The 14,621-nt window shown below is 32.5% G+C and overlaps 1 protein-coding gene and 1 long non-coding RNA gene across 3 annotated transcripts in view; both read right to left on the bottom strand.

Annotated features, from left to right (window-relative positions):
* DPYD (dihydropyrimidine dehydrogenase) overlaps positions 1–14,621 on the bottom strand; it is a 783,111-nt gene that overhangs the window by 691,225 nt on the left and 77,265 nt on the right.
* Positions 10,799–14,516, bottom strand: LOC146404232 (uncharacterized). The gene is made up of 2 exons (XR_014844688.1): positions 13,627–14,516; positions 10,799–13,575 (listed from the first exon to the last, which is right to left on the bottom strand). It is a non-coding gene; the product is annotated as an uncharacterized LOC146404232 (long non-coding RNA).

The following is a 14,621-nucleotide window of genomic DNA, read 5'->3' as shown; positions in this document are numbered from 1 at the left end:
ATACAATGGTAGATGTTAAAACCAGAGAGGAGAACAGGGTCCAGATCATAAAAAATCTTGCTCAGATTCCCGCAGTGGCACTGTGGGTTAAAGATCTGGCTTGTCTCTGTGGAGGCACAGGTTCAATACCAGGCGCAATGGGTTAAGAACTGTTGCAGCTGAGGTTTAGGACACAGCTCTGGCTCAGATTCCATCCCTAGCCTGGGAACTTCCATATGCCAAGGGTGCAACCAAAAAAGAAAAAGAAAAAAAATATATTGCTAAACCATGAAAAGGAGTTTGCAATTTATTGGAATTACAACCTGAAGCCTTCACAGGGCAATATTTACCATCATTGTCTTAAAAGCATAGGAAAATCATATCATACTTTCCATTCTCATTTTAAAATGACTATTTCTTGTCTACCTATTTTTTAATTTCTCAAAATATTAGTTCAGCATGTACTTCTGTAACACACATATTCATCAAGAAGTATAGATTTCTGAAAAACAGCACAAGGGAGAATTTATCTTTTAGTTTCTGGAAGTAAGACAAAAAAGGGGAGAGATGAATGGCTGTCCCAGACATCATTTTTAAGTTAGTCACCTTCATATCTAATTCCCAGTGCTCTTTCACTTTAGAAGCAGTGCCGGACTTCCAACTTACAGCTAGGAGTTCAGAACACAGCTATGTCACACAACATGTTTGACACTGAATTGTATATTTTTCCTCAATATAAATTATTTTCCTCCCAAGAATAACCAAATATTTTTGGGATTCAGTGACTGCTGAAAACTAAGAAATCAGTCTCTACAAAATTTCTCAAATAATTATTCAAATAAAAACTCTATTTTACTTAAGTACAAAAAAAAGATGTAGTATAATAATAAGGATAAATGAGGAATAAAAGTGTAAAAATCATAAGCAACTGGTCACAGAAGTGTCTTTAATGTACCTATGAAGCTTAGTGAAAATATTTTATTTTATTTTATTTTATTTATTTATTTTTTTTTGTCTTTTTGCCTTTTCTTGGGCCGCTCCCACGGCATATAGAGGTTCCCAGGCTAGGGGTCGAATCGGAGCTGTAGCCACCAGCCTACGCCAGAGCCACAGCAACGTGGGATCCGAGCTGCGTCTGCGACCTACACCACAGCTCATGGCAATGCCAGATCGTTAACCCACTGAGCAAGGGCAGGGACCGAACCCGCAACCCCATGGTTCCTAGTAGGATTCGTTAACCACTGTGCCACGACGGGAACTCCATTAGTGAAAATATTTTAAATTACTCTTAAAAGTTTCATAGTACTTAAAAAAAAAAATTGAAAGCACAAGCTTATCCTAACAAAATAACAAAAAAAAAGTTGTTAGGCAGGAAATAAAAGTATGCTACATTTATCAGTTCAAATGAGGGAGCTCAAGAGAGACTGTCTCCATTTATTGACTTTGGCCTTGGACTTTATTGACTGTGATAGCAAAGTCAATTAATTCAAATATGTTGTACATTTAATATTGAACAGTTACAGAACCAACATATAGTACATGATTTACTAATCTAGAGGAAAAAACAAAATTTCAGCAAAAAAGGAGAAGAAAAAGGAATATCATAAACATGATGAGGCCAGAGTGGGGACTAAGATAACATTTGAATGCAAGTCCAAATACACCAATTAAACATAAATGTAAAATGGTAAAACTTCTCTATTAAGAAACATTCACAGAATCAAAAATAATGATATAATTATATTTATATATTTGATATTTGATATATATCTATGTCAAATGATAATTTTAAATAAAAGGATGGGCCAGGCAAATGAAAAGCACAAGATTATTTTATATTGATAAACAGTAAGATCCTCAAAGAAGATAACAGTATACTGAGATGGAAATACAGTGTTCAAAATATTTTTTCAAAATTCAATATCAACGGAAAACTTTAAGACATCTATTTAACAATAAAAAATCATTTGTACTGAAGAACTTTTAAAGATTGTGACTATTCTCCTAAATGTCATATTTCACAAATAAAATAAAATAAATCCAGAACAGTTCATCCTTTAAGAAGATGTGTGGGAGTTCCCGTTGTGGCATGTGGAAACGAATCTGACTAGGAACCATGAGGTTGCAGCTTCGATCCCTGGCCTCGCTCAGTGGGTTAAGGATCCAGCATTGCCATGAGCTGTGGTGTAGGTTGCAGATGCGGCTCAGATCCCGTGTTGCTGTGACTGTGGCAAAGGCTAGCAGCTACAGCTCTGATTCGACCCCGAGCCTGGGAACCTCCATATGCTGTGGGTTTGGGCCTAAAAAGCAAAAAAAAAAAAAAAAAAAAAAAAAAAAAAGTATATAAACAACTTATACAACCCAACAGCAAAAAAGCCAATCAATCAATGGAAAAATGGGCAAAAGACCTGAATAGACATTTCTCCAAAGAAGATATACAGATGGCCAGCAAACACATGAAAAAATGCTCAACATCGTTGATTATAAGAGAAATGCAAATCAAAACTACCATGAGATACCACCTCACACCAGTCAGAATGGCCATCATTAATAAATCCACAAATAACAAGTGCTGGAGGGGCTGTGGAGAAAAGGGAACCCTCCTGCACTGCTGGTGGGAATGGAAGCTAGTACAGCCACTATGGAGAACAGTTTGGAGATACCTTAGAAATCTATACATAGAACTTCCATATGACCCCACAATCCCACTCTTGGGCATCTATCCGGACAAAACTCTACTTAAAAGAGACACATGCACCCGCATGTTCACTGCAGCACTATTCACAATAGCCAGGACATGGAAACAACCCAAATGTCCATCGACAGATGATTGGATTCGGAAGAGGTGGTATATATACACAATGGAATACTACTCAGCCATAAAAAAGAATGACATAATGCCATTTGCAGCAACATGGATGGAACTAGAGACTCTCATACTGAGTGAAATGAGCCAGAAAGACAAAGACAAATACCATATCATATCACTTATAACTGGAATCTAATATCCAGCACAAATGAACATCCTCACAGAAAAGAAAATCATGGACTTGGAGAAGAGACTTGTGGCTGCCTGATGGGAGAGGGAGGGAGTGGGAGGGATCGGGAGCTTGGGCTTATCAGACACAACTTAGAATAGATTTACAAGGAGATCCTGCTGAGTAGCATTGAGAACTTTGTCTAGATACTCATGTTGCAACAGAACAAAGGGTGGGGAAAAAAATGTAATTGTAATGTATACATGTAAGGATAACCTGACCCCCTTGCTGTATAGTGGGAAAATAAAAAAATTTTAAAAAAAATGAATGTTGTGTGAAGTGTCACCATAGAGGAGATAGGAGGCTTGGTTGTGATATGCAATCATACTTTATGTTATTAAGGCAATATATCCACTAAAAAATGTTTTCTTTTATGTGTATATAGCATGTAAATATCATACACCATTATTACATGAACATTTAAAATATATGTGTATAATACACATTTAAATTGCCTTTTAAAAGTACTTATGTAAATCTATAATATAAGAAATCACTAATTTATACAATTATGCCTAATTAGATATAAATAACGTTATTCATGTCACAGTTATAAAAGAAAACTTTGCTATATAATTAACAGTAAATATTATCTCCCTCTGTAAATCATCATTGCTCAGCATCTTGAATGCTATGTTTGTTTTGGAGAAGCTCAAATAAAAATCAAAGAGTTTTCAGATGAAAACAGTGAGGAAAGATTAAGGATATTTTTCTCTGTATTGTGAGATTATGAGTCATGTTTCCAAACATTTGAAATGTAATCATTTTCAGTTTGCTTTAAGTTGTAACTAATAGCTGAAAGTTAGATGTGAGAGAGACATTTCTTTTATATCTTAAGAAAGTAATCTTAAAGATGTAAATATGTGAAATCATGGCCATTATTCAATACTAACTGAGGCATTGTTGAAGGAGGAAAAACAGAAAACCAAAAACCTGTAAAAAAGCTTCATGTTCAGCTCCAGGGCACCGAGCATATGAATTATCATATTACTGTGGTACTAAAGGCACTTAAATAAGGTAGTATGATACGTGATTACATGGAAAATACATGTGTTATTTCAAGTAACTAAAAGGAGGTTACAAACCAAGATGTATGCTATAACCCTATATTTAATAAAAACATAGAAGTATAAATTGAGACTGAAACAACCCACCAAAATATCTGTGACTATTTCTGAGGGCTGGGATTTCAAGTGATTGCATTTTTCTCTATCTATACATATTTCCTAAAATTCTCTACACTATAAAATTTCTTTAATAGCTAACTCTTACCAAATTACTGCTCTGCACCAGGCATTATTTTAAGTGCTTTATATGTCTCAATTCTTTCAAACCCTACAGCAACCCTATTAAAGAGCCATTTACTTCCTGAATATAAACCGACAGCTCTCAGATTTGAACCTTATAAGTGTGGTACCAGGACCTTCACCACACTCTTAAACATTCCACAAATAAGAACAGAATTATCTTTTATAATTCTCAAAGCATTATAATAGTTAAAAATTAAAGAAACAAACTTGATGAATATAACTTTCATCATACTTGCATTTATCACCAAAATCGGTTCTATCACATTTTATGCATATTTACAGGAAAAATATGGGCAAATATTCTACAGCAATGTTTGAATTCACAGGAGTCTCAACCAAATTTTTAATTTTGTGACTTTCTTTTAACAAGAACAAAAAAATCACGTGTTGTTGTCCTCAGGAGCACTAAGAAATTTCCTGCCTGAGAAGTAAATGACTGAAGAGAAAAATTATAGACCATTATGGCATGCTAATAATCCAAATTAGATAAACAAACACAAGCAATGGAAAGGAAGAAAGAGCAAATGCATTCAGCAGAGAATGGTGATAAAGAGTAATGGACAGCTCATTCTCCACAGCTAAGACTGCACAAGCTGAGCTGTCTAAGGGAAATGAGTCATCTGGTTCTCAAGTTATAAGGGAAACTTACTGAATATTTTGAGTTTGAATAGCTAACACTGAAGGCAATTGAAATAGGTCTCCAAATACCTGATTAAAATCACGCACAATTACAACTGGTATAGAATATTATTTTACCTTTTTTACAAACAGTAAAATGAAGGTTAAGATTTCCGGTTTTCTCTGTTACTCAACTTCCAAAGTAAGTATTAATTAAGGAAGTAAATTAATACGGGTAACTAAAATTTTATCTACGAAAATGAAGTTTAAAACTCATTATTAGGACATTATTTACTTCTACAATGCGTGCTTATGAACTATTTTATGTTTTGATTCAATAGACCTTTCATTTCAAATGAATTCTTTCATTTAATGGATTTTCAATTCAGGATCTGGTTTTAAATCTCTAAAGGAAGTTCTCTTGTGGCATAGCAGGCTAAGGATCCAGCGTTACCACAGCTGTAGTTCAGGTCACAGCTGCAGCACAGGTTCAATCCCTGGCCCAGGAACTTCCACATGACTGGGGTGCATTACGAAAAAAAAAAAAAAACTCTAAAAAAATCAGCTTCAGAATACTAGAGTAACTGAATAAAATGAAAAATTAGAAGAGGAATAGTATGAGGGATATTGAGCAACCATAAGAAACAGGAAATACATGACATCACAGGGAAAATAAAACTAACAATAATATCATCTATAGAATTAAGTCTCCAATTTTTTCCAACTTAATTTGATCATGCGAATTGCCTACCAAAGGCTATCAGGCTAGGTGACTTCTGTATTTCATTGTTTTTAACTATAACTCCACCATCTGTTCTGTACATGATGTATTAAACATCAACTCAATGATGACTCTAAATATATTTCCTTTTAGAGCATATAGTTCCATGATTCCTTATCAATTTGTTAATGAAAAGTAAAAATTCATTGTCCTCTTTTATCATAAATTGTCTATGCAATACAATAAAACAACACAATTTATGTAAAATATAGAGCAGAACAGAACTTTAAATTTTTCCTTATTTAAGTATGTGACTGTTTTAATCATTGGACAAAGCAAAGAGTAATATTTGACAAAGGAAAGAGCCATATAGAGAAGGATATCTTAATTTTTTAAATACACTGTCTCTAACAAGTTATAATTTTGAAACACAAATTATCACATGTTTAATTCTCATATATATGATTTCTGTTGCACTTTCTTTAATATTCTTATTCAAAGTAGTGAAAAGTATTGGTTATGATGAGATCTAATTAGTATCTTCCTTATTTTTAAGGCAGTCTAATTTATCACCTCATTCATTACTCCTTTCACCTAAACTATGAAGTATTAATATTTGGCTTTCAGTGGAGTTCCTTTCTCACTGGTGGTAAAATCTCAGGTTAGATCAAGAACATATTTCTGATGATGATTTGGTACCCTGAGTAGCTCAAACACAGGTAGGAAATAATGTTTATAGCAATGAAAGTGTTCTGATACATGGAAGTTACTTTTCTTATTATAAACTAGTAAACTGGCACACTGAAAGTTAGCAAGACCCAGTCACATATACTTCCCTCAGAAATACTTTACCAGTTTATTAGTTAGAACCAACTGACAACACCCAAAGCCCCACTGTGCACTATTTGCACCTTAACATCACTGCCAGGCACATCTCTCCCTAAAACCCATTCTATCACATGATTCATAAAGTGCTTTCTAGCACTTGGGCATCTGTCTGTCAGGTTATTACTCTTGCATTATAGTCCTTCATTGGCAGGTTTCTCCCCCTCACTTGACTAAACATTACTCTGCATATAAATGTTTGTGCATAACCCAGTGCTTGCTGGATAGTAGGTGCTTAATATCCATTTACTGAATTAATTAAGGATTGATTTATATTTAATTCAACCCTGTAGGAACTTCTATGATATTAGTTTAGTCATGTACAATCTTCAAAATTTTGACGCCAAAAAACTCCTTGGACATGGTCACACTTAAGTTTATGAACTAGGTGTATCACTCTGAAAAGAATAATTAAGATTCTGCTGTCAAATGTGGGCATATCTGATAAGCAGCAATCCTTATAAAATTGCTGAGTACAACTTCAAGGTTGATTTTTTTTCTTATTCAAGTATGAGAAGAATTACACCAGGACAGGAGTCTAAACTAGAAAATTATCTGAGTAAAAATGTTAATAAATCTACTAAACTGTGTAAATAAGTTAGCAGCCATAATTTATTTAACATTTAATTTTTCTTCCAGAATATCTCACACATCATCTTCAATTATCTTCAGAATACACTTTTATTAGAAGACATGAAGGATGTCATCGGATAACATAAGAGTCACAGGACTTGTAAAAGGTTGAGTGATTAGCATAGAGTCTTCTTCCATTTTCCAGTTCTGCTTTGCTTTATGAAACTATCTTTAAAAAAAATCAGTTAGAAGAATAAATCAGGCTACATGGAGGCAAATGTCTTATCCTCACAAAACACATGTATAACCATAAGAGAATAAGAGATCATAAAGATGGAAAAAACATTCTTAATTGCAATGTTTGATTCTGGGCAAACATTCTAGAGGGAAGAGCAAATTTATTAGAATATTAATCTAATTTAAGAATTGGAGAACTAAAACCTACTTTAAGAGGAGTCAAAGTCAAGAACAAATTATTAGAAATACACAAACTACAAATATTTTATAAACACTTAGAAAGTTCCTTTTAGAGAAGAATCAAAAGAATAAAAATCTACGTGTTTAGAACAAGTTAAGCTGGGAGCTGAGGTTCCAAGAAAGGGTCAGTCTTTAGAAGACACATCAAAACACAGCCAATTTCATGTAGCTGCAATCAAAACAGTCTTCAAATACATCAGTAGAATTAAGAACAACTTCAGATAGCACTAAAATATGCATTAGATAAAAATTCCAATCTTCAGGTAAACACAAAGCTGATTTCACATAGAGCCAAAGAATGGAAAAGGGGAAAGGAACGAACTTAGTAAACGAAATGAAATGTTAGAAAACTATGATGTGTATATGAAGCAAGTTCTAAAAGATAAAAAAAGTCAGATCAAGCTCTGGGTGAACATCAGCTAAATATGAGAAATTGGGCTACGACTCTTGGAGAAGATAACGTAGATGGTGAGAACTTGAAACTGAATATAAAGAATGCATTAGATCCTAAGTGCTCATCAACAGATAAATGGATGAAAAAAATGTAACACGCACACACACTAGACTATTACTCAGCCATTAAAAAAGAATGAAATTTTGCCATCTGTGACAGTGTGGTATGGTTAGTGAAAAAAGTCAAACAGAGAAGGACAAATAATGTATGTTTTTACTTATATGTGGAATCTAAAAATTAAAACAAATGAACAAATATAACAAAACAGAAACTGATTTATGGACACAGAGACAAACTAATGGTTTCCAGAGGGGAGAAGGATTGAAGTGTATAGCACAGGGAATACAGTCAATATTTTTAATAACTTTGTACAGAGTATAATCTACAAAATATTGAATTACTATGTTGTACCTCTGAAACTAATATATTATTATAAGTCAACTATACTTTAAAAAAAGAATATATTAGAAAATTGAGACCTCTTAGAAGATTAATTAAAAGTCATTTTGAAGAAATTAATTGATGCAACTAAATTATTTAACTCAGTAAAAATAAACAAATGCCAACAAAATTAACTGAACATGAGAATTTATGTACTTAAAGGTTATATCAAAAGTTTCCAAACTGACAAAATTTTATTTCATTCAGAAAACATGCACACACACACACACACACACACACACACACACAGAGCGAAAGCTGTAGTGGAAACCTGAAGTTTTTTCTGAACTGAATCCCAAAAAATATGCATTTTCACAAAATACCTAATTTAGAGTGAATTTATTCCATAAATATAGGGGAGAAACTTTACAACAGAGATGAAAAGATCAGCCACACATGTGAAGAGAGAGACATCTATAAATTTATAGCCAGAAGTCTTTTAGAAATAATTTTGAAACAAATCATTGGCTATTATCAAAGACAGTTACTTCCCATGAGGAAAACAAAAACAAAAACAAACCTCAGCTAATAGTTTGAGAGCTCTGTTGGCTGAAACTCTGATAACATAAGAAAACAAAATGCCTATGCAGTAGACAAATTATTAAGAATTTAAATATTCTGAAAAGTATTTTAACATCCTCAATGCTCCAAGTGGGGTATTATCAGAGACCAAAGAGGGTGACCTGGGAATGCTCTGGATGAACAGGTCTCTGGGGAAGGAGTGGCATCAATCTGAGATGATGTACAGATGCAGAGTTTCAAGTCCAGTATGGACCAGATACACCTGACCTGGCTCAGAGTTAGAGCCACATGAACAGGGTCTTTCCATCAAACCAACTCCCTTCTGACAGAGCAGGTCCTCCATAAGAGCTAAACTGCTGATGCCCTGGAAGATGCTCTGGTACTTCTTTGGGCTCAACTCTCCCACTTGATGTGGCATAGCTGGTGCAGACTCTGATGCTCGGAGTCTACCTATCCTTCTGCCAGAGTTCAGATGTTACAGAGGGATCCTTAGGGGCAGGTATTAAGAAGAAAAACCCTTAACCTCTCCCGAGCTTTGCAAAGTGAAGATGAAACTCCTGAAGAATATACTTCCCGGAAGAAATTCCCTCACTCAGTACACCCTCCTCGGAACAGAAGAAAAGTCTATATACCAAAAACTGAATTTTGTCTTCTAATCACATAGGCTGAAAATAGAAGTAAGTCGATTTCCTAGTTGAACCCACCTTCCTGTGAGCCTGCTTCTGAAGATTCAGAACCACAGCAAGGTGAGTTTTTTTCTCCTGTTACTAGAAGAACCTTGATTTTTTTCTCTCACTTTTTTTTTTTTTTAACTATTAAGAGACTACACAGAGGTTAAGTGAAAGTTTGGTAGGATTATAATCTATATGAAAATGTTTCATACTGTGTATTATTTAAATGTGAATCATAAGAAAGTTGCTTCCATCTTATTCAGTTTGTAGATAGTGTAATTACAGTATTTTTGTTTTCAAATCCACTAAAATAATCTAGAAACATAGCAAGTATGTTTTGTTTTTCTTCAAAAATAAACGTGAATTTTTTTCAGTTTTTTATGGCTATCCCTTAAGTGATTATGGAAACGAGAGAACTACAATTCTTAGGTTTTATAAATGAAGTTCACTTAAAAGTGAATTTTGTAGGTAAATTGCTTCTTTTCTTCAGTTTCTACATAGTATAAAGACAGTACTTCCATTCTGCTGCTTCACAAGTGCTCCCTAACATTAGCTGTAATAAAAATTTTACATGGGAGACATTTGAAACTCAAACTATATATTCTGTAACCAGAAATTAATGTATTGGTGAAACTAACATGTCTACCAAAATAAGCTCTGATTAAAAAAACAAACAAACATACAAACAACAACAACAACAACAACAACAACAAAAACCTCCCTAAACATCCAGGCCTTTAGGAAAGAAAAACAGATATTATTGTCTAGTACTTCAATTAAGAATTACCAAATCACGCTACTGTCAAAACAGTTTTAATACTAGTTGCAATATATGCTTAATGAATATAGCCACAAAATTTTTAGTCTCAAATGCAGAATGTATTTAACAAATATTATGGGACAGTAGTTCCTAATTCTGAATCAATACGCAGGCTACACTACTGTTCTATGAATTCACAATGATCTATATAGTTAACATTTGATATTATTTCTGTTTTTCTGTTATTCTAATTTTAATTGATTAGAATTACACTTATTTTATACTAGTAATATTTAATCACTCCCCCCCCCGGACCATTTAATTCTTTGTTTTTGAAAATATCAAGTAATTTATTTTTTGTTAGCTCTGTTTTATTCTTCAGCTTTATATCTGCTTGCCTAGCAGTTCTCTTTCTAAACCAAAAAATTAAAAAGTTAAAAGAAAATGCTCTTTGTCAAGCAACATCACTCACTGCACTTTTTTTTTTTTTTTTTTTAATGGCTTCACCTGGGGCATACGAAGGTTCCCAGGCCAGGGACTGAATCTGAGCCACAGCTGTGACTTATGTTGCAGCTGCAGCAATGCCAGACCTTTTAATCCAATGCACTGGGCCCAGGATCAAACCTGCACCTCCTCAGAGACCCAAGCCACTGCAGTCAGATTCTTAACCTTCTGCACCACAGTGGGAACTCCTCACTGCCCTTTTTAACACACAGCAGGGGCAAGGATTCCTTCCTTTCCTGTCTCTTTAGTATACTATACAAAACCTTTCCTTCATTGCTACATCCACTCATTGGCAAACAGAAGAAAGATATAAATAACAAAGATATGTTCGATTTTAATACCAGCATTTGTAACAATTTAATATTTTTCTCAATTTACTCTGATAGATTAAATAACATAGTCTTAGATTCTCATAATTATGGAAAACAGTAAAAATGCTAAATATTTTTATGAGATCACATTTTAAAATATATGACTTAGAGCTAGAAAACAATTATAAAGAGATGTACAAGTATTTTCAGTCAAGAGTATGAGATAAAAAAGTATAGACAACAAATTAACTTAATGTGGGACACAAGACTAAGAACTTTTCTAAAAGAATAAAACAGGTATCTATAATGTAAAGAAACGCATAGAAGGGAATTATACACAAAATAAAAATTTAAATACTAAATTCAAGTAAACATAAAATATCTGAATATAGAATAGATTTTTCAGTTAAAAACAAAATATATTATAACCACTAACCTTCTCGATACACAATGGTAATGCTATACAGGTGGCAAACCAGAAATTGAAATACACAAATGAAATAACAGATATAAAAAATGGGCATGGGTAGATCATTTTTTGTAAAAGTACACCTTACCTAAAACATTTAAAACTGAGACACAGATAACAAAATTATAGCAAAAAATCACATTATATGGATCATTTTCCAATAAAATCAAAATATAGAAAGCAATAGTCTAAAAATATTTAATAATAGAAAAGTAAAATGTTTAGTCTTCTTAAACAAGAAAAAACTACAAAATAAAAGTAAAAGAAAAGGACTTCAAAAAGAGAATTACATACATACATACATATATATATATATATATACACATGCTTGTATATATATTTAACTAACTTAAATACAATAATAGAAATGAAACTATTCTTTGAATGCATTAGATAACAAAACTGACATTAGATGAAAAAACAAATCTACTAATATCAAAGACCAATTTGAAATTATTTCTCAAAAACACTGAAAATGAATAAATGTAAAATAAACTAAGGAAATCCAAACTATGGATAATGGAGATCCAGAAAGAATTAAGAACAACAAAGAATGCAGAAACAGTAAGAAAGTGAAGCAAAAAAAAAAAAAAAAAAAAAAAAGACGCTCCTCAGCTGTGAAAAAATATATTTTCTATAATTGAAAAACTGAAAAGATATATGACATTTCATGCACAATTAGTGGGTAAATTTCCTATTTATCCATAATTTCACAGAATTTTAAATAAGGAATGAAATCACTAACTGTAAAATAAAAAGGTGATGAATTCAACCTAATTAAAATTAAGAACATCTGTTCAACAAAACATAAAAAGAGAAGCTAAGCCACAAGCTGAGAGAAGATATTTGCAACACATAAAGCCAACAAATTATTCCATTTGTGATAAAGAACTCTTCAATACCAATAAAAAAAAAAAAACCAACAGAAAATAGGCAAAAGATATGTAAAAAGGATGGTACAGAAGAGGAAACATGTGTGCCCTTATGCTTAAAATTATGGTCAAACTCATTCTTCCTTCATAAGTAATAAGTAACCAGTGAAAAGATAAATTAAAAATGTATCAAGATATAATTTTAGGGCACTGTAGAAACTAAAATTAAGAGGTTGACAATATAATCGTTGGGAGACAACATGGATTTATAGGACTTCTCAAATATTGTTTTGGAATTCTAAAAGGCATGGAGAATTTGACATTATCTTGTAATGGTGTATCCCTGCAGCCCCTATGACCCAGTACACACTCTAGAGAATCTTCTGTACATGTGTACCAGGAAAAATATATAAAAATAAAACTATGATGCCATAATAATTTGATATTTAAAACAATGCAAATACTCATGGATTGAACAAAATATGGGCACTGACGTCCTTACTACTAATCAACTACTGACTTTTAAAATTAGAGCAATGTCAGCTTAAATACAGTTATTGAAGTACCCTTTTTTTTTTTCAATAATAGGAATTTTTCTACCAAATTATTGTAGAAGATAAAGGTAAATATAGTTGGTTATGCACTAAAAGGTAGAAAATGGTAAAAAAGATTTTAATGCCAACACATAGAAGGCAATTAACAAATGTATCATTTATGATCATAAGTTTAAATGGTTTTTTACCTTGAATTGTAATTAAATCCAAACACATAGTACTACTTAGAAGAAACAAGCCAGAAGCAAACAAAAACTTTTTAAAGATAAAAGCATAGACAAAAATTTATTAAATAAGCAAACAAAAGTAAAATAGCTACAATATATACTAACAGATAAAGTAAAATACAGAGCTAAAATTTTAAATTGAGTTTGATCACATGATAAAATATGACAGCCTAACTTAAATGTTCCCACCTAAATTCCCTGTCTAGTCACTCTCTTTCATTTCCCTCTACTTACATTCACGATGCAATTACAGCACCCCAAATTTTATCTATTTAAATACTGCTCATCTTCCCTACACACCATGTGATCAATTCCATTTAAATAGAGACTTAATAGTATAGTATAAACAACATAAATAAGAAGTTTAAATTAATATATATCAAATTCCACATGACATCCCATTATTAGGGGATATATTGTACTTTCAAATGTTCTTAGGACATTTAACAGTAATAACCTAATATAGTAATTTAAAAATAATATTTTACAGTCAATTCTAAAAAGCTATTATTAAACAGGCTTTCTCACTATGATGCAGCAGAATGATAAAATGATAACAAACATACCAAAAAAAATATGATCACTTGGATAAAAGCACCAACCATTCCCCTGAACATCTATTAGGTAGAACTATAAATTTTTGAAGAAATTTTAATAAATAAATTTTTTTAAAAAACCTTCATACTAAAGGCCAATCCAAGTTGTAATGATTATTTTTAATCTTGATATATTTAATTCAAGAAATTATGACTTTAAAAAACAAGAATGAGAGAGCATGAAATACAATAGTAATGATATCGGTAATTAGGATAAAATGTGACATTGTATATGCTGTGAGGGCATACAGAACAGACACATGAGCTAGGGCTACAGATTCAGGGGCAAAAGCTTCCCTTCCTTTCATAGGGAAATGCTATACGATCATCAGAGGATGAGAAAATTAAATACACACACATATCTAAATAGGAAAGATCTGTAAAGAAGAAAAGGAAATAGCACTCATACTTTTTTTGTGAAGTATAAACTGGTAAACCATTTCTGGAGTAAAATCTGTCAGTATTCATTGCTTCAACTGGCAATTTCACTTCTACAAAACTATCCTATGCCTGCAAATACAGGAGCTTCACTATAACAGGGTTCATAATGGTATAGAACTGGGAAGTACTGAAATTCCTTTAAAAAAAAAGACGAGCAAATATATAACTACATACGCATATAATACAATATTATGTAGC

Source organism: Sus scrofa, chromosome 4 (genome assembly GCF_054392235.1).
Source record: "Sus scrofa isolate SSC_HxYL_T2T_F1_AM1 chromosome 4, Sscrofa_HxYL_maternal_Yorkshire_Landrace_v2.0, whole genome shotgun sequence".
In the NCBI taxonomy this organism is placed as follows: Eukaryota; Metazoa; Chordata; class Mammalia; order Artiodactyla; family Suidae; genus Sus; species Sus scrofa.
This window is presented reverse-complemented; position numbering and strand designations above follow the sequence as displayed.